This window comes from Cimex lectularius, unplaced genomic scaffold (assembly GCF_000648675.2).
Source record: "Cimex lectularius strain Harlan isolate CLEC.00 unplaced genomic scaffold, Clec_2.1 scaffold38, whole genome shotgun sequence".
NCBI lineage: Eukaryota > Metazoa > Arthropoda > Insecta > Hemiptera > Cimicidae > Cimex > Cimex lectularius.
In genome coordinates, this window is record NW_019392638.1 from 1,455,429 (window position 1) to 1,481,313 (window position 25,885).

Here is a 25,885-nt window from a genome sequence, read left to right on the forward strand (position 1 = left end):
CATTTTTATAGGAGAGAGACTTTATCTCGAGTTTTTTATATTTATCTTCCAACTTTTTGATCGTTATCTCTTACGTGACAAAAGCCCCTTGTATAAAATAGAAAAAGTGACGGTGGATTTCTCGCTTAGACGATTGTTACTCACTAAAATCTTTGCACTGTGCTAAAACCTCAAGGGAAATATTGTTTTACAAAATTATCCTTTTGTATTTGTTAGTAATTAATGAATATAGTAATAATAAAAACGGTACAAAAGAAACTACAATCGGCAGACTACAGGAATGGAATTTTATTTGTCTTCTGGAGTACTAGTAAAGTCTAGAGTACTAATGAAGAAAATAACAAATATAAAAACATTTAAAAAAATGTATTCATTATTACAACGAAAAGAAAAGAGAAGTAAAATAATGCCATAAAGAAGAGCTTAACGTCTAATTACCAGTTGGGTGTCCCGCACGAGGGGTCAAATCCCTTTTGGGACCTCAAAACCAAATTTGGCACTTTCATCGTTGTTACTATTGTCGGTGACTGGTTCTCCAACGAGTCTATTGTTACTGGGAGCTGCCGCAGCTCTTGCTCGAGAAATACCATGGAGCATCGGCAAAACGTAGTTGTTGCCTGGGTACCCGGACACATAGGTCTGTAGTGGAACGAAAAGGTGGAGGAGGCGGTGGAGACCGGGACGTCCCAACCTCCGGGCTTAACCACTGCAACCCGCTTCCCTGTCGCTAAAAATGCATTAAAATCATGATTAAAAGAATGTGGCAGCGTCGGTGGGCCCGATCGGCAGAAAAGCGTCTACGTATCAGGATCCCTATCGATCGATGGCCCTCGGAGGATCTTACTCGTATAAGAGTGGTAATAGTCACTCGATTAAAAATAGGCCATACGAGTTTAACACACGGACATCCGCCAAAGCCGGCATAGTTGAACAGGGCAATTCCTTGGCTCCATATAGAGAGCGTGTAGAAATGCCATCCGATGAGAATCGTACTTGAGCACGACAGCGAGTATCTTGGTCCGATTTTTGGAATAAACAGAATTTTTGTATTGTTGGTAATATGTGCCCCTGGCTTGTGTTGGGAGTGAATGTATTTATGGGCTTGAAGTGTAGTGTGAGAAGACCGACGATATTGAGAACCCATCGACCCTCAATTAGATTAGTTATGCAATCGGTGTAAGGGTTCTGAAAAAAATCCATCGCCCTGAGGAATGGCAGAAAATAAGAAAGGATGTATTTAAAAGTTAGTGGGGTTGGTTTTAGGAACTGACTGCGTTAGGGGCTGAAATGACTTAGCTGTTGTACCCCCCCCCCAAGTCAACCTCGGCGGTTGGACGGATAAGACCGAGGTCTGACAACACCCGAAGGTTATTCTCGAGCCCCTGAGGGAAAATTGTTAAAGTGACAATAAGTTCCCAACGATAATACCAGGCATGACGTACTAATTTCAGGTTTTGTTCATTTAGAAGAGAGGCTGAAAGATGACCACGTAATCCAAGTGCTAACCCCTGACGTGATGGTCAATTTTGCCAAAAAATGCTCAATATTTTGTTTTCCTCCTGCATTACATAATAGTATCTCGTCAGTAATGGAGTAGAGTTTAAAAAACAAAAGTTCTCCACTAAGTTTGAAATCAAGGGAAGATCGCTAAATTTCAACGCTCCCCCCAGGTTCTCACCCTCCATGCTGAGTCTTCTGTCGAACTTTTTGTACAGCAGAAACCTCTCAGTTGACCGAGTTCTCTACAGATGCACCTTTAATTGAACCTGAGCTATACTCTGGAATTCGGTCTCCCTTATGGACCAATTGTCTACAGAAGACCGGAAAGGGTATTGTATTTCTCGGACATGCAATTTCATACCAAAATTGTATTTTTCTTGATTACCTACCTCCTGTAGTGTAATTTTGGTATAACGATGTACAGTTAGTTGCGATCCTTTTTTTAGACAATAAAGTGTAGCCTCAAGGTGTGTAAAAACAAGGGGTCAACTCAAGTCCCTCAAAAAACCACATAGTTTGGGGTAAAAGAAGGCAATGTGAGCTACTTTTTTAAAGAATAAAATGAAAATCTCAAGTAATTATTGAGTTTTTAGCACGTTTCATTGGTCCTGGTTTACACTTTTATCGGTTTTAATTTAATTATTTTTAATTTCCAACATGAACCTTCTGAACCTTACTCCTTTATAGGAATATTGCCAAATGGAAATTGATTCGTTATCTAGGACGGTTCTTTGAGGGGAAATGGCTTTTCAAGTCCCAGAAGTAAACGAGTGGCGACTTTCAACTTTTCTTCCCGGCAATCACGGGAAATTACAAATATTTCGTATTTCTCCATCTTAAATAAACTTGGGACGAAAACACGAACCGAGCACGAACCTCTGGGAGGGGGCTTTGTGTACACTTTAAAAAACTCAGCGGATTTTAGGAAGTTAATGCTAATGACAGCATCACGAATGGTTACACCAAATTACAAATTTCATTAGACAATTTAAACGATTATTTTTTACCCTACGCCAGCCGACATTGCTCAACGGCTTGTTTACAGTGTACAAAAGTTTTTCTATCCATTAATGAGATAGGAAATTTCCTAAAAAGCGTCGTTTGCTATAATCGCCTTCCGAATATAGCCCGAAAATGCTTTCATTCTTCACTTTCACCGGTAAGATTTTGAATGAGGGCTTTATTTCTGAAACTGGGACGATTTTCGAGATAACGAGTGGGCCCGTTTCTATTTATCAAAACGGCTCTCAGGATTAATTTATTTCTGCTGGATTAATTCCGCGCCAGGCTTTCCGTTAACAATCCCCTTTGTTAACAAGCTACCGTAGACACGTCCTATGCCAAACGGGTTGCTTTTGTAGCAAACGGCTATTTACATTCCACTCAAGTGCCAACGCTTATTATCAGCTAGTGATACCAATTTTTTGAAAATTTACTATTTATTATTTCATCCTTCTGGTCAGAGAAGATATAAATATGAGGATAGTAAGTTAAATTTAAATCTCATATTTCTATGTAGAAGAAACATAGGCAAAGAAACAATGTAAAAATACTTCACTATTGTTTTTCTCTCTTTCCGGGTGTTTTTTCAATGAGCGACTTCAGGCATTATGTATAATCCAATTATTTCTATTTGTTTCTGCTCTACCAATATAAAAACATATTCAGTTAGGATGATAATGATGATGAATGTGGATACTGGGAAGTTGGATTGTTTGTTCCCAGGCACTGCTGAGCTTACTGTACTTTATTTTCTTTATTTTTCACAGCTGAATACTGGATCACATGCCAAAACCGAATCATTATCTGAAAATTGCATTGAACTAACGAACTAGAAAAGTACAATAAGCCAGAATGCTGAAGTGCTTGGGGATCAAAAACTCTGACTTTGATCCCTCCAGCATTATGGCTTATGTACTTTCCTAGTTCCGTAGTTCAATGCATCTACACAGCCCTTCTCCTAAAGAGTACTGTTGTTGCTAAAATTCCTTTCTCTGGTTTTTTCTCCATTGAGCAGTTGCTTCGCATTCGAAAATGAGGAATGCTGTTACGTTTACTGGTGAATTGTCGAAGAGTCTACCGAGAACAGGGGATGCGCGCAATGCCCCAGTTCGTCTCCCTTCAGTGTAGTTTGGAGGAGGCAGTGTAGTGGTCTGGGCTGGGATTCACACTGGAGGACAAATGACACCATATTATTGAAAAGTAACCTCACCGCAGTCCGTTATGTCTAATAAATTATCGAGGAATATAACAATACATCCCTCGAACCCGGATCTCATAGGCAGAGTTTTTCGATTTCTGGACGACAATCTCATAGAGGCAGAGTTGTTCATCAATGTTTAGAAAACCTGGGAATTACCTATCTGTCCCTTCTCCCATTGTCTCCAGACCTGAATCCCATTGAGTAATCCCATGCAGTTGGATGCTTTGCAGATAAGGCTTTTCGATCACCATCCGCAGCCAGTTGACCTGGAACAACTGATGGTGCGTTCCAACATCTATGGAGTGAAATTCCTTATAAAATTAGAGACATCCTATTTAACAGTATGCCTAACAGGTTTGAGTTAACAGGACATTATACGCGGTATTAATTTTTTTTAAAAATTATTGTGTTCAATAAACAAAATTATCGAATTGAAAGGTTGTATTTTTCAAAATCATTTAATTAAATTTTCCATAACCATAATACTTTCTAATAAAGTTTAATGCAATTTGTAAAAAAAAAAAATAGAAATACTAAGGAAAGTAAAGAGTACAAAATTGGCAATATCCCTATTCATTTTTGATCAGTTTATTTTTCAAGCCAAAGTGTTAGAAGCATATGCAATATGTCAATTAAGTTGTTAGAGAAAATATCCTTAAAAAATCAGTAGCTACAATTCTATTGTCTTTTACCACGCCCATTGAAAAAATTGTTTAATTTGAATCCTTTACTTTCATTATAAACCTCATCAAATTCCAATACAATTAACAGGGTTTCCGGTTTATTTAAGGTAAGCCTGTTAAATCCACGTTCATTCAAAATCCAATCAACTACTATTTATACTGAGAAATAAACAATTCTTCGTCAAGTAATTTATTTAGTTTCTGAACAGGGTTCCTATGATATTTTATATTTACTGAAAAATATGGCCTGATTAAACTGTCAGAACGTAGTCGTATCAACTACGTTAACTTTACTACTTATATTTTAAATATTAAAAGTTTTATGTGTACCAGCTATTTTCTCAAAGGAAATTCCATATTTTCTTCAATAGAGCACGCTAAATGAATTGTCTCTGTTATTTTCTATTAGTTGTAATTGATTAGGTTCTTATAAGTTAATCACTATTGGAATTTAGGACGGCTGTTTATTGGCTCGGGAATTCTTTTTCTCCCTGTTTCCAGCCCTTGTAACCGACTTCTTTATTGCTCCGACGATTCGAGTTTTATAGGCCAAGTCGGGCATAGTTCCACCTCAGGAATGTTCATATTTACTTGCAATGGTTTGAACGGAACAGAGGTTCGCCCCGGGGCGGTCGCATAGTTTCACAACGGTGTGTGGCAATTAACCGACGATTCCGTTCAGTTAAGTGATACAAAGGGCTAAAATCCGCTGACAGACGGTGTAGACAATCGTCCCATTGTAGTTATGAATCCTACCCGAAAATGGGGGAATAAACAATTTTCAACTCGTACAATCTCTAAAAGGCATTTGAAAAATTAAAAAAATTTCCTGCCTTGTCCAGCGCGATTTTCGGCGTACTTTGTGAACTTACTTTATGCAAATAAGAGAAAATTCAGCAAAGAAACGTGTTTGGATAAACTACACTTCCAATTGTCAATCTCAAGATCTGTAAGAATTTTATAAACTTTATTAAACAGTAAGTATTGGTCTCAAAAAGATATTCTGAACTTTATTTAATAAGGAATAAAGACACCTCAAAGTGGGAAAGGAATATGGCAGGTTTACATTTTAATTTGTCTACCACAAATATATCCTTACCCTGGGAAATATCATCGAGGATATTATATTAGAATTGCAATAACATTTTTTCTAGTTTTGATCAAGCAAGGTACAATATATAATATATATATATCTTTATTTTGCCATTTGGCTCCCCCGCGTAATATCTATTGCTGAAAAACACTATTATTCAATCTATCTTTTATATTAAGATTAGAAGTAGACTTCAGGATAAAATCACACTTGACTCTATACTCTAGTTTCAGGGCAAACGGCATCGATTCCATTAAGTTTATTATCTGCAGAAAAACATATGTAATAAGTCCATTATATTTAGTGGTCTGATAGACCAAATTACTTCTTTCAATTAATTAATATTTTTATGTAAGGTTTTGGTTGAAGTGAAATAGCTAGTGTCACGAGCGGGATTCGAACCCACACCTTTGGTTCAACACTCCGCTGCTCTAACCACTTGAGCTATCGTGACGTCAATCCCCTTGGACAACAACTCCTCATCTCAACTTACAACCTTTCGAATTTCCCTCCTTTTTGCTATTTTTCAAATGTCGTGTAATCAAGATTCGATTCTCGGCGACATATGAAGTGGCCTCGAAGAGCTGTTAGTGAAGATATACTTCGTTTTACTTATTAAATCCATTATATTTAGTGGTATGATTGACCAAATTACTTCTTTCAATTAATTAATTTTTTTAATGTAAAGTTTTGGTTGCAATAAAAAAGCTCTATATGTAATAAGCTCTATTTCGACTAAAAAATGGTATTTTGCGTTTGTAAACTTGTTAATTTTTTTTTTATTCTTTTACTTTTTATTTGGTATGTTAAAAACATTCATGTCGTGTTATCGCTCCTGGTTTCATTCCAAACCCCATCAATATTTTTATGCTGAGGGTTAGATTTTGAAATAAATTATATTTTACGCGTGTACAATTCCGTAAGAAGGACCGACCGTACTTCAATCTGCCCCAGGCCAATTATTTTCTTCTATAGAAGGTGGTCATACCTATGCTCTTATGCTTCTTGTACTCTACTCGATACACACGCATGTAATAACGAGACAATTTCGGGGGAGGGGGTCAGTAATAGAATACAATATAAATTAAGTTTTTCAATTAATCAGCCACAGTTCAATCTCATGGTAAAGCATCGGAGTTTATAGCCGAAGTCTTGGGTTCGACTTTGCATTTTAAAGTCCGTCGAGTATATTAATTAAATGTATAATAAATTATTAAAATGTGTATTCAAAACTAATTTGAACATTAACCTGCGTAATAAAGTTATTAAATATTAGGGCGGTATCTTCCCTATCACAACTAATAATTCATTGGCTCAAGCATAGAACAAAAGAATTTAACCACAAAACATTGAAAACAAAGCAAAGATGCTCATATTTCTTCCAAAAGGCTGAAAGGCGGATCCATAAACCCTACGCTTCGTAACAATTTTCTTATCAGGTGGCATATTGTATGTACAAAGTAAAGTTATGACACTGTCATTATATGGGACCCAAATAATGACAAGTTTCCGCGTTTGGACTTGTATTTTTTGGCCCAAATCTAAAACTCAGGGCTAAAAAGGTTCTCAAAAAACTCAAAATTTTCTGAGAGTGCTTTTAGCGTAAATCGGTTAGGTCTGGAGGTTGAAACGTCCCGGCATTCGCATCCTTATATTTCTTCTCCTCCATATCTATTTTTCTAGAGATTCTATCAACGATATCGGTTTTGCCTAGATGATCCTTATCTTTCTTAACATACCTTTAAAACGAACGATAGGGGTCCGCAGACCATCACCAACAGCCGATATATTTTTTTATTTTCCCATCCTTCACCACGCTATTTTTAAGGGAGTTCCTCGTACGGCTATTGACGTGCTAAAAATACAAATTTGGAGAGGGGTTTAATTTCTTAAGGTCTTTATTTGGTCTCGCCTATAAAGGGAGACCAAAGGAAGATAAGGGAGTTTGTTATCTTTAAACTTATTTATTTTAATTCAAAGGATCTCCCTTTGATGATTTCCCCTTTTAAACTAGTATCTGGAAGGGCTTTTAAAATATTTACAGGTACACAGGGTATATCAACTTCTACAGTCCACTCTTTATTTTGGAAACGGTTAACTTTAGCACAAAATGGTCTTATAGAATCCCCCAAGTTAATTTTGGGTAGGAATCGTGTCTAACATAATTTTCTCATCTAGCTGGGCAATGACACTAACTTTGTTATTTTAAACGAGAATCCCATCTTTTTATTGTACAATTCGATTCTAGAGCTTATTTTAGGCGACTTGTACTGAAAAGAAAATTTTGATAGGATCGACCATTTCTGAGTTGTCCGACGGAAGAAGCGTGAGGGGGAATGCTATTTGTGACACGATGGCCTCCCCGTTTAATTCGGAGACGATTAACCTCAACAAAAATGTCTCATACAAACCCTAAGTTAATTTAGTTAGGAATCGCGTGGAGGTAACAGATCTAACATAACTTTCTCATCTAGCTGGGACGATCTCACATGTTTTGACCGAGTTCTGGCATTATCATCCATTTTGTTTTAGCTTTCTTATACCATAATAGATAATACCATAACTCGGTCAAAAGAAGTGAGAACACGTTTTTTGCTAGCAAAAAAGTTTGGCATAACTCAGAAATGGTCGATCCTACTAAAAATTTTCCTTTAGGTAAAAGTGGTATGAAATAAGCTCTAGAATTAAATTGTGCAATAAAAATATGGGATTCTTATTTAAAATAACAAAGCTAGTGACATTTCCAAGCTAGATGAGAAAGTTATCTTAAATCTGTTACTACCACACGATTCCTTCCCAAAATTAACTTGGGGTTTCTATAAGACCATGATTTGCTAAAGTTAACCGTTTCTGAAATAAATGGATGGATTACAGAAGTTGATACATCCCGTATATAAAAATGTATAATGTATGCAAAATGTAAAAAGTATATATAAATACATATAGTTTAATTAAATCAATAGGAAACCAGTCCGAGATAAAATTTCCGAATAATTGCAATATATAATATTGCAATTTACCTAAACCTAATAAAATTAATAAAACATCCATCACAGTAACATCACAGAAAACGTGTGGTGTTTAGTGACCGTTAGTTAATGATTATTTGGAGATCGTGAGATGCGGTCTGGTGTGACGTAGGTTTTAGACAAACATTTTCTTTATCGTGCCAACGTTTTGATGATTTTAATACACACGATAAAGAAAATTTTTTCTAAAACCTACGTCACACCAGACCGCATCTCATCGTCTCCAAATAATCATCAACTAACGGCCACCAAACACCACACATTTCCAGACGAGAAGAACGAAGAACATGGGATTCTATGAACAGATTTCAACTACATATGGATACAAAGCAAAGAGTATTCTGAAGGACATCGCCAACAATGAGAAGAAACTTGCATCAGCTGTCAATCAGAGAACTTTTCTGTTGAAATGCAGACAACACAAGGCTCTGAAGATGATCTCTATAAAGATGGAAACGTTGGCACGATAAAGAAAATGTTTTTCTAAAATCCACGTCACACCAGACCGCATCTCACGATCTCCAAATAATCACAGAAAACGTTTTAAAAGTCTGGCAAAGTTGTGTTTGGACTAGTTCTTTGAGGGTGGACGGCCAGTACTAGAGTGCTCTTTTTTGGGACGTCTCGCTCCTTCTCAAACTATTTCCAGAAGAAATCTTGTGCTCGAAGTCCTCTTGGACTCTGCGCTCCGTACGCACAGGGGACTGTGTGTTCTTTTGAAGCAGCTGGCAATGTTGCTGTGCCCTGCCATAGATTGGCTGGTCAAGCCGTTCTATCTCGAACCCATGAGAAGTATTGAAGAACTGCAGATACTATGTAGTTATGCTACTGTTTCTGTGTGTGCACCACGTCGTTGTACACGGATTTGGTCTCATCCACTTAGTCTCTGTCAGACAAGGCTAAAACCTTAGGCCTCGAACTAAGTTCCGAGTACTTAGCGACAAGTGCGAGTACAACGGGGTACAACCACTACATATGTTAATACAACGAGATTAACACAAGAAGAATACAGCAGAAAGATCTAGGACGCAATATATATTCCATTTCATACATTGTAATAAATAGAAATATTACATAATAATAATTGGATGGGCGATGGTTTATTTTGTTCAGGAAATCCTGTTTCCTATTAATATCTGATGTGGTTAATACTTTCTGAGGCGGTTGCGCAATCCGTGACGGAAGGAACAACGTTCGGAGAAATTGGGCATTGAATAAAAAATTTAAGTTCTTCTTATGGTGTGGCTTTCACCTCGGCTTGCCTTCGATTGAATACGGATCAAGACTGGTTAAGTGAAAATAAAAATCCTCCCTTCATCATGACGCTTTGATATAATAACTTTAATAACCACTTGATCCATGAAAATGTTGTACTTTATAAATTATGGAACTTTTTTCCTCAGGAAAGAAAATGGACAACATTAATATCTCGCATGTACAGAACTGGTTTTTTACAAGGATGGTATTTTAAAGGAGATTATGTAGGATTGGACATGGCTACCGAAAAAACCCATTTGATGGACAAATCCGTTAATTCGCCGGGTGCGATTCCACTGTTGTAGTTAAGTCTGCTGTCAAATTTTGACAGGAATTCCCTGGGTGCCAGGTGCAACGGGAATCAATCAAGCCGAAAAATGATTTACTGAACCGTGTGTAGGCCGTCGGAGAAAACTGCAAGCCAATTGTTCAAACATAATTGCAATCACGGGTATTGTCGTGGATTTCATTGTTGCACCGATCGTATCAACTTCCGGCTTTCTGTTTTCTCGTCCCCCCGGAATACTCGGGATCATAAAGATGCTGTGTGCTGAGAATTTCCAGGTCAGTTATCATTGGCCGTGTTGAACTTGGGACTGTTGTGAGACGTCATACCTGCCCTTCTTAAAACAATATTGAATTTTCTCAACTCCCCGGAAGAATTTATTTAAGTAAAATTTATAATTTACTTATTTCTAATGTTTACTTTAAATTGCTTTCAATGTTGATTATTGGGAAAGTTCAATTAGGCGTTCCGCCCGCCTCGTTTTTATGTTTAACGTGAAATAATGATCTTGGTTAAAATGTAATGATTATTTTATAATACCTTTTTTATTAACAATAATTTATGTTATTACAATTGTTACTGATATCTTCTGATTTTTGCTATTAACAATGGTGGTATCAGTTATATTTGTGTTGTTACAAACAGCTGTTGTTGTTATTGTCATAATTGTTTGAAAAATATCAAATACACTGACAGGCAAAAAATTTCCACTCAATAGATTTTTTTTCATTTTCTCGATAAAAGAAACGCCCTTAATTTGTCGCATTGTTTTTATCAATAAATATTTGTTTACTGCTATATTTTAAATTGGGAATATCAATTAGAGGTAAACACATTTCATCCTTAATCCAAAATAAGGATAAAGGATTTTTCAATGTTTACTTTTACGGAATTTAAAATGTTCATTCAATCTCATTTGAATTCTGAAGCAATGAACTGTTTAGCTTTCATCGTTGTTTTCATAATTTCAATTTTTAAACTTAAAAATGCCACTTAGTGCTGAGGATGTTGTGCGTGGTGTGGCGCTTATTGATGATGGACGTTTCATCAGGTATGCGGCTATTGCCATCGGAGTCGTTTTCGAGAAACGGGGTCCTACCAAAGAAGGCCCAGTTCTGGACAGTATGACCGTTTTTTGACTTTGAAAATTTTGCGAAACCGGCATCTTACTGTTGTTCAAGCGATTCATCAGTTTCAGAAAATTCGAGGTGTCCAAATTTCTGAACGCAGTGCTCTAAGAAGATTAAATAATAATGTACTGATGGCTTTTCGCCCCGTAAAAGGACCAGAACACACAGAGTTGCACGGCTCCCATTTGCTGTAGAACTGAGCCATTGATCTTTGGCTAAAACGGACTGCTGTACGTTTTATAGATGAGTGTAGATTTCCTCTACGATCTCCAGATGGGCGTGAAAGAGTGTGCTTAAGACTAAATGAAAGGTACGAAGCTTGTAATTTTTCCCAGAGCCAACTTTTTCAACGTAGCTCAGTGATTCTGTGGGCGGGAATTTCAATGGAGAGTCGCACAGAGTTAGTTGTTATTTGTGGAGGGTCATTGACGGCCACTCGGTATATGAAATTTTGGAACATCATGAGTTGCATATCCTCGATGAAATCTAATCCTACTCTAATGCACGATAATGTCCGACCACATGTCGCTCGCATAGTACAAACGAACCTTCAACAGCATAACATCAGGGTCATAGCCGGTCAGCCCGTTCTCCTGAGACTTGAACCCCATCGAATATTTATGGGTTAACCTCAAAAGATGAATAAGAGCACGTCCATCACTTCCTGATACACTCCAGGGTCTTGAAAGGGTAGAAAATATGCCGAGGCGTCTTCGAGATATAATTACGGCAAGAGAAGGAAATCGCGATATTGAAATGTTAATTAAAAATCTAAAACAAAATTAAGACAAATTTTATCTGACCTCTTTTTTTTTTTAATTTTCCGTAGCAATTTACATGTTTGTGTTTTCTTTTTTAGACAAAGACTCAAACGTTAAAAAACGTGAAACTTTGTTTAATATATAAAAATATATACAAATCAAGTTATGTTACAAACGGGTGGAATTTTTTGCTTGTCCAACTACGTGAAGGTAGTTGTAATGTACTACAAATTATTTGAAAAAAGCAGGTATCTTTTAGGTAGGTTATCATTTTCACCTACAGAGTGTAGACACGTAGTGCCCAGCAGATTAAAAAAAAAGCTCATACAGAAAACGACACAAATGATGATTAAAAAAAGGCAGATCGAAATGACCCAGACTACAAAGAATTATTATGCCAAGTTGATATAAATGTGAAATCCGTTTTCAGATATTGAAAAATTCCTTTGTCAATTTGCTGCTAATCGACACTGATTAATTTACACCCTGGGGCGTTTATTCTACTGACACGTTAGTTAGTTCCTCGCTGAAGATGGCGTGAAGCTGAAACAAATATGTGTGAAACGTAAACCAGCGAGAATAGACCCAGTAAAGTAATTACTGTCGATCAGTTCAACAACGTTATAATTTCATAAATATAAAACACTATATTACTGTGTTCATGAATCAGTTAATTATGCTTTCGTCTATATCAAAAGCTCTTTACAGATAAAAAAATGACGAGTCATAAAAAGTCGAAGAAGAAATATGATAAAAAATTTATACTTTTACGAGATATAGCTCTAGGCTGTAATATGAGAGCAAATGACGAAAGTGATGAGTGGTGGGTGTCAAGAGGATCGTGATCACATTTTAGACGCGTAGGTGAAAGGGCAGTGATATATTGAGGGCGTGTAGCCACCGACTTAGCAAACTCGTACGCTATCTCCCCGGGCCAAACCTGAAAAGGCGAGACATATTGCTCTTTAAATCCTTAAAGCGATTTTTCCCTTACGTTCGACTGGCCGGATGCCTCCTGAAAGATTCAAGGGACTGGAGCCAAAGGGCACTGCAGTCCTAGATGATTGAGTCGATGGCTGTTGAGAGCGCATCGCTGAATACATCTCACTTGTCCAACGTGCTAGACTCGAGTGGGCTGTTACAGATTGGCTCGTACCAAATCACAAAATCAATTATTTGGTTGAAGACACAAAATTATAAAGTCCCAGGAGGACATGAATTTATACGTCTATCTCACTGCAGAAAAAGTCGAAATAAATTATAGTAAAAGATATACAAATCCTTCCTGAGTTCTTTCTTAAAAGTAAAAGCAAGAATCACAACAATAAAAAAAGATTTTATCGTAGCTTTTTCTTTGCGGCTAAAAAGGGGAAAGTCGATCCACCATTGAAGGCTAATTGAAATGTAAGGGATTCAATTAGAAATTTAATGTAGCTCCTGGCGACTCGAACACCTCTTAGATATCGATATCACGATTTGCAACAGCCACCGGGCAATATTGGCAGAAATAATCGTTAAATCGGACAAATTTAATGAAGAATTGCCAACAATCAGTTTGACGAAGGTTAACGAGATTTCATTCGATGAAATATAAAAGGAATATTATTACTTTGTAAAGTTAGTAGATTTAAAATAAATTGAGTTGTCTTTTCCCGTCCGCCTATCCTTGCTGGTTTGGTGCGGGTGATGTTGCGGTTTGTCCTGCATGTTTTGCTATCAGTTGGGTTTTAAATAGGTGCTTTCTTAAATCAACTCAACTAGATATTTATAATCAGCTTAGTTAATTGTAAGGTTTCTAATTGAGTGCAGGGCTGGTAGTTCGGTCCTTCGCTCAACTGCAGTTTTGCAACTGGCAAAATCATCGAAGTATTGAATAATTTTCTGACAAAACGCTGGCTTTTGTTTGAACAATTTGGTAGCCGTATTCTCCGCGGGACTACACACGGTTTTTCAGATCATTTTGTAAGCTTTGAATCGGTGAACTTGCTGATCCGGCATAGAGTCAGTTATTGGGTCCTTCTTCACACGCGGGTTTGTTGAATTGCTCAAACGCGTTTCGATATTGCACCATCTTCAGGGAGGAATTGGCTCTCACTTTGTCTGATTTGGGCTTATTATTGGGTTCATCGGTTATCTATAGAGGCGATTGCGGTAGACACTAATAAACACAATGACCACGCCTCCTACCGCGAATTTCCCTAGCGACTACCGACGAACCAAATGCCATATAAATCCTATTCGGACAAAGCGACACAGTTTCTCACTGAAGATGGGGCAAGGTCAAAACGAGTTTGAGTAATTCAACAAAACCCGAAGACGGATCAGATAAGTGACCCTCTGCCGGTTCGGCATGATTTTTAAGCGTTACTCATTCATTTTGGACCTGGCATACAGGGAATTCGTGTACAAATTTGATTGTATGTACAATTGTTTCTTAAAGTTTTACTATTATCTCAAATTTTACTAAATTTTTGATTGCTGAGAAATCAAAAATTATTTCAGGATAGCAGAATAGTCCTTTGATATTTCAGATTTGTACGGTGTTACAAAATGACCATTAAATTTTCTATAATTTAAATAAGAATTTAGCTTAGTTTAGCCAATACCTCGTGAAAGACCTTTGATTATGTTATGTTGTTCAATAAACTCGACAAATAATTGTACACGATTCTCTAAAGTTGGCAATGACAAAACGAGTAAACATTATAATACTTAACAAACCTGTTTAAAAGTTAAAGTATCCAATTTTTATGAATTCATTTTTTAATTCCTACTCTAATAATATTTGTTCATTATTTTTTAATATGTATTATATTTTTCTTTTTTTTTAATCGGGCCATTCCCGTTCCCTATCAACACTTTTGCTCATCTTTTTTGCTTTTATTTTATACAGTTTTTAATAGTATCTTACCCAGGCTAGCTACCTTAAATTATGAGATTTTTAATTGACTGCAGAACTGGTAGTTCTTGGTGGTCCTTTCTGACAATCCAGAACCGACTACACTCGCTTTTCAATCTCAGATGCGTTTCGGTATTTATACATCTGCAGTGGTGGGTTTGTATGTGTGTAAAAATAATAGTAACAACTAATTCACTACTTTCGTGGTCCGCTTGACCACTTAATACATGACAATTAATTAAGGTTTTTAGTTGAGATGAAAAAAAGTTAATGGCACGAGAGGGATTCGAACCCACGACCTTCGGCTAGACACGCCGCTGCTCTACCTCCTGAGCTATCGTGACCTCGATCCACTCGGACATCAACTCCCCATCTCAACCCCCCATTGAAAAATGGCAATAGGAAGGAAAACTCATAAGGTGGGGTACCTTTAAGTGGTAGAAAGTAAAGCTTTAAGTGGTAAAAAAAAGTACCTCAGGTGGTAGAAGAGCAGCGGCGTATCAAGCCGAAGGTCGTGGGTTCGAATCCCTCTCGTGCCATTAACTTTTTTTCATCTCAACTAAAAACCTTAATTAATTGTCAAATAGTAACAACAAAATCTTACGCGGAAATCAAAATTCCCAGTTAAACAGTTCAAACAACGGCGATTAGAAACCAGGACTCAACTGCAGTTTTGAAACTGTCAATATCATCCTGAATATAGCATACGATAATTTTCTAAAATAACAACATGCGCATGTTTATGTTTGGACAATTTGTTAGGAGTTTTCTCCGCCAGTCTGCACACGGTTTTACAAATCATTTTTAAGCTTTATTGACGCCTGTTGCACCTGGCACCCAGGGAATGCTTGTGTCAAAATTTTACAAAAGATTTGACTATGACATTGGATAATGTCGAATAACCGGATTTGTCCGTCGTGTGGTTTTTCTAAAGCCGTGTCTAATTGGGCAAAAGGGTTTGTCGTTTGTTTTTCAATATTTTATTATCATTTCAACTTTTCACTAAATTGTTAATTGCTAGGAAAAAATTAATTCAAAATAGAGCTTTCATAGGTATTTTAAATTTTTATGACGTTAAAATCCCATTAAATTTTAAATACGAAATTTAATTATTAGAAATTATCTTTCATGACCTTAAGTTGTTGAATACACTTGAAAAATTTGGTACTAACAAAAAGAGTAAACATTTTAAAAACGGTTTAAAAGTTAAAATTTCCATGTTTATTACAATCATTTTTTTCTAATTACTATTCTAACTATATTTGTTTGCTTTATTTTTTAATATATATACTGGACTGGAGATTGAGTCCGTTGATTCGTGATCAGAATTTACTTTACTCGTCATCTCAAAAGGTGCCGTTTTAATTTTATTAATTTTAGGTGTCTCGGATTTGTCTACGTCATTATTCCTAGGCTTCTTAAAATCTCCTGCCAGTAGCGCAGTTTCCCTTGCAAGCTCATGCATTTTATTTGTATTCTTTCTTAAATTTAAGGCCTTTAGGATACGCGATGAAATGTTTGAAACAAATGCTTGTCGATGTTTTTTGGGATTCTTTGTTGGACTTGAGGACTTACATTTAAGAATTCTCTAACTTCTTTTTCTATTATTTCTTTTTCTATAAGTTGTGCATATTCATCTGACTCAAAAGCTAACTTAGAATCTGATTAATTTACGTTTATTCTACGTCGTTCCCCGATATCGCTTTGGTCGCCATTTTTGTTATAATTTTCCTGTTAGTTGTTTTCACCCGAGCTCGCCATAATGATGTAATCTTATTTTTTTTTTATATATATTTTTTTAGATATTTTTTATTATTTTTTTTTAAATCTATATTTAACATATTTTTACTCAAAACCAATAATTGAATTTATTTTCCCTTCTATTCCTAATTCTACTCTCCTCAATTTCCAATAGAAAAACCCAAGGACCCAACTTAATGTAACCACGCTCTGCTACCAATATCTTATCACCTTTCCGTGGAAATGTAAAATATAACATTCTTTCCAGAAACAAAATAATATTTTATTGATTTTTTTTAACAAACTCAAAACAAAACACACCTTTTTTGTAAAATAAAATAAATTATATTTTTATTAATCTTCTTAAATAAACTCAAAACAAAATACACCTTTTTTTGTAAAATAAAATAAATTGAAATGAACAAATAAATTTAACTGGCGATCACTCAAAGGATATCCGGAATTAAAAGAAATGATCTTAAATACCTTGTGTTTTTAATTAGGTTGATCCTGCTCGGGTACAGGAGAGAGAGTGTGAGATCTCTGTCCCCTCGAGCACCTCTATGTTTATCTTTCTTTTATTTTCATTGGTATCAACCTTTTAAAATTCTTATTAATTAATTTATTATTATTTTTATCTATTTTAGTTTATATTATTAATTTTATTTTTTTGGGACGTCTGTTTGTAAAAGATGTTAAATATACATTATATTTCATTTAAAAAATCGACCCAGTACTTACTACCTAGTTGCTTAACACAACATTACTTATTTTTTGCAAAAAATGGCTTCAAATATTATTTTCAAATGTTCAAATTATCTTTTTATGTATATACAGGGTGAATTGCTACTCGTGCTACAAACTTCTCCAGTAGATTCTTCACCCTAAAATGAACAAAAAAGTTCATATTGTCCATGGTCCGATTCTCAACCATTTCAGAGTAATTTCGCTTTTTATCGATTTTGAAAGATATCACGTCCTGGCGTCGGAAAATCGTGATATCTTTTAATCTAAACATTTCTCTGAAAATCTAATAGCACCGTTGAAATTCCCGTTAATTTTTCAATAAGAAGATGACGGTGGCAAAATGTTTGGGCTAATTTTTTGTGTTTTATTTCAGCCAGAACTACAAAAAGAGTGGAAAATTGTGTAAATCGGAAAGTGTATAAAGTAATCCAGAGTTTCTAATTTTAGTCTCAGAAGGCAGCAAATTTGAGGAAAACTACCTGATTTAATAACGCTTCCAACGCACTCGTCATTTTCTTATTTAGTGGTTGTGAGACCAAGATGTTGATGACAAAAAGAGAAAAAATGGTGGTTCAAGGATTGCTAATGTTTGAGAGTGACTTGCTACTCGTGCTACAAACTTCACCAGTAGATTCTTGACCCTAAAATGAACAAAAAAGTTCATATTGACCATGGTCCGATTCTCAACCATTTCAGAGTAATTTCGCTTTTTATCGATTTTGAAAGATATCACGTCCTGGCGTCGGAAAATCGTGATATCTTTTAATCTAAACATTTCTCTTAAAATCTATAAGCACCGTTGAAATCCCCGTTAATTTTTCAATAAGAAGATGAAGGTGGCAAAACGTTTGGGTCTTTCTTCCTTGACCTTCTAGCTGTTTGTAAACTTCTTAAGCATTACATACTAAATGGGCATTAAATTAAATTAAAAAATTTCAATGGAATTATGATTTTGATTCTCTCTAAAAATTAACGGGGATTTCAACGGTGCTTATAGATTTTAAGAGAAATGTTTAGATTAAAAGATATCACGATTTTCCGACGCCAGGACGTGATATCTTTCAAAATCGATAAAAAGCGAAATTACTCTGAAATGGTTGAGAATCGGATCATGGACAATATGAACTTTTTTGTTCATTTTAGGGTGAAGAATCTACTGGAGAAGTTTGTAGCACGAGTAGCAATTCACCCTGTATAATAATACTTTGAGCGTCAAAGGAAGAAAACTTTCTTTTTTGTTTTAATCTAGGTCCTGATTTTTACCTCCCAGGATTAGATGTTTGCCCTTTGTGTTACGGGGACGATTCTGGGTTTTTCGCGTATTTATTTAAATCCCGTTTTCGAATTCCGTTTTGTTTTTACAGTGTAATTAATGGTCTGTGGGGTGTGAATTTTTTATTTCTATTGCCTAGTTGTGTTGTTTTTCATCTCTTTTATACATTTAGAGTGAAGTGAAAGACTCTATTATACATATTTCAGTGATCAATCAATTTTATCATATTCATAATATAATGAATGATATAAATATAAATCATGCACCACATTATATAAATTATATAAAATTACCGATATTTTAACATTTTATCTTACAAGAGATTGCTTAGTTGATCGTACACGGTTTTTTATTGAATGAAATTACACTTTTGAACCAAATTTAATATTCAATTTTTCTTTGCTAACGGCCAACTTCAGTGATCGGAGGTACAGTTTTATGGAAAATGTTTTAAAATTTACATCGTGACAGTTTCCAGTGATTCAAAACTCGAATAAATTTAACAGATTCCTTTTCTTAGAAAAGTAATTTTGAGAAGTAAACAACAAAAAATGAATTAATATAAATATAGGTTTGATTATAACTAGCTCAATTTTTTTTAGTAATGGAATCAGTTGAATTTATTTGAGCTTTAAATCAAATGTTTTTATAAAGTTATAAACAAAGCACGTTCAAATAATTTAATCGAAAATTCCTCTCGGGGGGGGGAGTATATTGTAATTGGTTAAATATTTTGAACGTGCATAATTTTTTTTTTTAACACCTTTTTTTCCGAAGATTCACTATTTTAAGATATTTCACATGTGAGTAAACCTGACATTTCAATATTTTCGTAATTTACTCATGTGACATAGTGGAAATAATTATTTACATGTTTCAGTTTTCTAAATTCATGTTTTCAATTTTTATTGCACTTTTTTAACGGTTCGGCTTCGAAATACTTCATTTAGAAAAGGATTCGGTTAAATTATTTGAACTTTGAAGGCGAAATATTAAAAAAAACTTTAATATCTTTAAAAGTTTTATTTAGAATTACAGAAACAAAAATAAACCATAGGTTTTATGTTTTTTAGAAAACATCGGTATTATTTTACAAGAGAAAAGGATTTGGTTAAATGAAGTAAATTTAATTTTATTTATGACTTTATTCTTACTGTTCTTTTTTTTAATTTCTTTATATGTTAAATGGGAAGAAAGCTAAGTCACTTTTTGTAAATGATGGTTCTACTTACAGATTTGTTGTTTACAACGATCCAGATATCAAGCATTAAACGCTCATCAATAGTTGAAGGAGCTACAACACGTCTCTCGATATGAATTGTAAAAGGAACTACATACTTATACCACCTTCAGCTCTTCTACTGAAAAACTATTTTAAGATAATTCCGCTTGGAACCTTCGGGTGAGGAACCTGTAGTTTGTTCTTTTTGGTCCGCATAGTCTCTTCGTTTTGGAAGAAGGGTATGGCTTTTTGCTTGAGTCTGTGTGATTTCCGTTTAATCTAGTGCTTTTTATAAGTTCGTGGGAGGATTGTTTCGGCGTTATATTCGTTTATATGGCGGATTATGCTTAGGTTTTCTTATTGTCCCGTGTCTCTCTTTCATTAATTTTTTTATTGTTGGATGTATCGTGGTGGTTTTGTGTGGTGTTAGTCGCAATTATCGATAACCTAATAATATGTTCCTCTATCTCTCTCTCTTATTTTTGACCAGTTTGTCAATGTTTATCCTGTTTTTGACAGTTATTTACAGTTTAACAGTTTTTTTAAACAGTTGACTCATAAAGTATGCAATGAATAAAATATGTATTTATTTATTTCCAGAGAAAATACTGGGTATTTTTATGTTCAAAACGTGTATAATGTCCAGAGCTGAGAACAGGAAATATTAATCTTGTCAATTTTTAGAAAAGTCTACATTTTCCTGACAAGACAGGCAAAGCGAAACGCAGTGAGGCAATGTTCAAAGTTCAGAAGGACGACACTAATTGAACTCATGTGAAAACGACAATAGGTTCTGAAAAATTTCTCTTCCTGATTACAATGAAAAGGAAACACGAAAAAGCCTCATTCGTTAATAAAACACGAAAATTTGCAAAATTTAAAATGTTTAAAAAAATGCTTCTAAATTCTACAGAGTAATTTTGAATAGTGAAACATTTTTTTTGGTTTTGAACATTGTTAAACTTGTTCGTTTTATATCACGAGAGTGTTTTTAAACTTTGTACAGGTGAACATTTTAAACGCTATAAAAAGTTTCGACTAAGAGGATACAAAAGACTCTGACGTGAGTTTAACTTACTGCATTTATGATTATGAAAATAATTAATAAAAAATGGTTCAATTTTTGCAAAATAATTTTCCTCCATCAACGGTGATTTTACTAAATTCAACATTAGTGTGGAATAATGTTTCTTTAATGATCCCTGTTGGGAAAAGAATTTCTAAACAACGGCTTTTTATTTGATGTAATAGAATGCATAATGTATTTACAAAACTTCACCCTTCAGTCCAACGGAATTATCAACATTTTTCTAAGTCACCCGCTGTTAATTATTTCAATTGTTAACTGTCTCATCCTATCGAGCAAATCCCGAGCTTATGGTTTTATTGATTTATTGCAAGAAACCAACTTCTAAATTAAATCCGTTATAGAAGTTGTCCGTATAGAACCCAAAAAACAAGGGTGAGTTTGTGCAGACCCTGAAAACAACCTTTGTTTTGATGTTTCTATTCTCGTCCAATCAGATGGATTGGTGTTTGTTTTTTAACTTTATTCCAACTAGCATATTATTTTTTATTTTGTCTTTCAACAAACCACAAAATATTCTCTTATAGGTTTCAATTTATGTGTCCAATTATATTTAGCCAGTTATCGTATTTTATAACTATCTTTATATCAACAAATTAAAAACCTATATAACAATAAAGATGGTGGCATCGGTGGCTGCAACGTTTTAGGCATTGACACGGCGCTCATCACTCCCCCTCAAGTCACGGGTTCGAATCCAGCGGCCTACATACAATTTTTTTTTAACACCGGCACCTCGAGGGTTGATATGTCCTGTTGCGAACCCTCGTAAAAAAATAAAAATGAAAATAAAATAAAGATTTTAATTAGTTAAAAACTATTTATCGGACAACATCAAACATAAAAATGATATTTTTAACGTTCATTTTTATTGTTTGCCTTTTTCACATGCCTTTATTTATCGTGAAAAGCTGTCTATAACGTCACCCTGAATCAAATCGGTCAGCCGGACCGAGATTTTTATTATGTCGGAATTGTTATAATAAATGGATTTTTGTGGTGTCATGCTTATATGTATAATAAAATTGCTTCAACTATAGGTTTTTTTTAATAATCATAACAACTTATTTAATAACTATTTATTTAGTAATATTAGAAGTAATTTCTTTCAATTAAGTAATCTTTTTATGTAAGGTAAGGTTCGTGGTCCGATTGACCAAATAACTTCTTTTCATTTAATTAGTCACGATAGCTCAAGTGGTATTTAAACGAAGGTCGTGGGTTCGAATCCCGCTTGTGACACTGACTTTTGTATCTCAGCGAAAACCTTAATTAAATATTAATTAATTGAAAAGAATTTACAATAGTTGTATAAATCAATTTTTAAACTTTTTTTTTTGGGGGGGGGAGAAAGATTTGGAATTAACAGTTGTTTTTTTCTAGCTTACGATTTTAGCATAATAGTGAGAAGGGAAATTTTCCTTTCATAATTTCAGTCTATCAGAGGTGTTTTCCGTTGTAGATTATTTCTGAGAAATGAGCTAATAAAACAATTTAAAAATAGATAAACACTCTCAAGAAATGGCACCCCTCATAGCATGAAGTCGCAAACAAACCAGAAATCCTTTCTAAACCTCCTAAACTGGATTTTCTCGAAAAGCCTTTAGTAATGCAGAGATTCTCGACTTAGAATCCACTTTAAGTGAAAGTGAGTTTTTCCACCATCGCCCCCCCCCCGCAGAACGTGCATAAAAACAGGTTCATCCAGGTTAATCCCATTGTATTTCCTGGCACGACCGCTCGTTTTGGCTTTTTCGTATTTAATTAAAGTTCGACAACTTCAATAATATATGCACATTAAGTTCGTAATAATAACACAGCTCTAAGTACAAAGGCCAAGAGGTATTGCGACACCCGCATTTCTAAAACAAAAGGGTATAGAGAAAAAAAAAATTTAAATGTTAAACGCTATAAATTTACCAAAGGGTGTTAAATTTAACGCATCTACTCTACTCTTTTCAATGAAACCTACTAGTTTTTCAATATATTTTTAGAAATTGTATTTTGTTTAAATAAAAAACCCATCAAAATCAATTAGAATGATTGCACATAATAATATCTCGATTCAAAGTTTTGGTCTATAAGCCACTTTTAATGTTCTTTTGATGTGTTAAATGACTTTTATCAACATTGGAGTATAATAATTTTAACATAAAATTTTACGAAAAAAGTTGCGGAGTTCGTTAATCATTACGTTAGAAGATAATAACACCAAAACGTCAATTGTTGACTATCTATTATTTTATAAGAGTTTCTCTTGAAATCTTCAGGGTGATGAACCCGTATTTTAGTCGTTTCCTATCATTTTTGGTCGCAGTGTGGTTCAGTCAGAAGGGTTCGTTTTGGCATTTTCAGTGCTGGGTCTGCAAATCAAGTCATTTTTATAAGTTTATGAAACTATGATTGTTTCGGCTTATCTTCATATTTCGGTTCCTTTGGCGGATTAGGTCTGGCTTTTTATATATTAACAAAAAATACGTGTTTAATATTTTTTAGTCTGGTTGCAAATGTTTACCTTTTTAAGGAGAAAAATTACACAGGATACTTCAGGCCAGTTCAGTACCACCATTATCAATAAGTAGTCGTACATATCAATTCTCTATTGATCGGAAAAATGTCGTTTTCGGTTCATGTTGAATGGAGTACTCAGTAAAATGAATAGGTGCTATTGTAAAATTTATTTACTTCCAGAATTTAAGATTTATTCTCATAATGCGAGTTTGATAAACAATGGCAGAATGTAAACATTAAATGTGTGGTGTTTAGTGACTGTTAGTTAATGATTATTCGGAGATCGTGAGATGGGGTCTGGTGTGACGTAGGTTTTAGAAAAACATTTCCTTTATCACACATCCTTCATGTATTTGCAAAATTTAAACAATGTTTATAAATCCCAGGTCCTGAAGATGATCTCAATAAAGGTCGAAACGTTGGCATGATAAAGAAATTTTTTTTCTAGAACCTACGTCACACCAGACCGCATCTCACGATCTCCGAATAATCATCTTAAAAAATAAAGGCAATTAATGTTTACTTTAGTGAAGAAGCAAATTATTGGAATTAACAACGAAACGAACTTTTTGCCATAACTTTGTCATTTTTTGACCAATTTAAAAGCCAATTGCCACATTGTTTTCAAAGAAAAAAAATCCTTGAAAATGATGTGTCAGAATGTACAGGGTCGTATTTGAAATTTTGAAGTTGAACTGGGCCTGAAATATCCTGTATAATTTATCTCCAAAAAAAGATAAAAATTTGAAACTAGACTAAAAAATATTAAACACTTTTTTTTTATAGCGTCATTGGTTCAAAGAATTTTGGCCGGGCCATCTAAAAAGTACACCCTATATTTCAGCTTGAAAGACCAAGGTGTGTTATACATATGTTCAACGAAAGTAAATTTATAATGACAATTAATTAAGGCTTTTAGTTGAGATGAAAAAAAGTCAATGGCACGAGCGGGATTCGAACCCACGATCTTCGGCTAGATACGCCGCTGCTCTACCCCTTAAGCTATCGTGACCTCGATCCACTCGGACATCAACTTCCTATCTCAACCCCACCTTATGAGTTTTCCCTCCTTTTGCCATTTTTCAAATGTCGTGTAATCGGTTTTGATTCTCGACGACAATTGGAATGGCGACGGAGAGCTTTAGTGAAGTGTACTTCATTTTTGTTTAAATCATTAATTCACTACTTTCGTGGTCCGCTTGACCAATTAATACATGACAATTAATTAGGATCGAGGTCACGATAGCTCAAGTGGTAGAGCAGCGGCGTATCTAGCCGAAGATCGTGGGTTCGAATCCCGCTCGTGCCATTGACTTTTTTTCATCTCAACTAAAAGCCTTAATTAATTGTCATGTATTAATTGGTCAAGCGGACCACGAAAGTAGTGAATTAAATTTATAATGTTTCTATGAGGGGGGTTGTTGTAATTACCCCTGATGTGCATAATTTTGCCAGTCTCTGCACGCTGCCAATTTTTGGGCCGAGTTTCGGCATGTTTTTTTTTTCAGTATTTTTGAGAAACCGATGCTACTCGCGCGGAGCACGATTAATATTGATAGAACCAATTTAAAGTTCCTCAACTGTAGAGGTGAACAAAATAATAGCCGGGAGAAACCTGAGAGGACACTCACTATGTAACCTGAGGATTACCCTGGATTACCCGAGGACCCAATCTCAAAAATCAACGGTCACTCGAATGAATAAATATTTAATGTCGTAAGCAGGTAGCTTGTTTTTTGAGCTTTGTTCCACCAGACTATGCGCCATAAGATACCTTAGATCTTGTTACCATGTGTAACATTAGGCCATTTTTGGTCATCAAAATTTATTTACATATACTGTAATTATACTTTGTTAATTATATGTTAATTGTAATGTATGAAAAAAGGATATTATTTTTATTATTCCTAATAATAATGGTCTTGGAATAGACGGACGTTTGTAATGTTTGCAAATTTGTGTCAACATTGCGTTAGTGTAATTAGCCACCTTCATTTCCGTCCAAACAATATGTGTCAATAGAAAAGTGGCGTTTATTTTTCCCTACGCATCCTAACAAAAGACAAAAGCTTTGGGTACATCCTACCCTTGAAAGGATATATTTTAACCTCAGCAGGAGAAAATTGCCATTTAGGCTGAGTATAGAAAGGTTTGTCGCTGGATTGACAAATCTTTCTCAACAATAAACGATCAGTGATTCAGACAGGTTGATGGGCTCATTGATTTTACTTTATGGAAGGAGCGGCTTAAGTGGAACTCATCAGTAATCTGTCCAACAACAACACTATAAGTTAGCCATTTGTCAGCAAATCAACTATGAAATTTTCCTATGAATCCCTAATGGTTCTGATTGAAAGAAATTATATAAAATAAATATTACATCCGAGAGCATGGCAGTGCGCTGGCCAAATTTCAGCAAGCTGCGAAGTGTATGTAAAGTATGCTTCCTCTTAAGATGGGTTTT

The 25,885-nt window shown here is 34.9% G+C and overlaps 1 protein-coding gene across 6 annotated transcripts in view; it reads left to right on the forward strand.

Annotated features, from left to right (window-relative positions):
• The window catches only part of LOC106670026, a 256,597-nt gene that overhangs the window by 196,121 nt on the left and 34,591 nt on the right, over window positions 1-25,885 (forward strand). Inside the window, exon 1 of one of the 6 annotated variants that reach the window (XM_024227868.1) lies at window positions 14,274-14,359. The exons of 4 other annotated variants lie outside the window; for them this stretch is intronic. The gene's annotated coding sequence lies outside the window, so the exon portion shown is untranslated. Of the gene's footprint in view, window positions 1-14,273; window positions 14,360-20,805; window positions 20,887-25,885 lie in introns of those variants that run through there. One more of the 6 variants, XM_024227869.1, reaches the window with a different exon arrangement.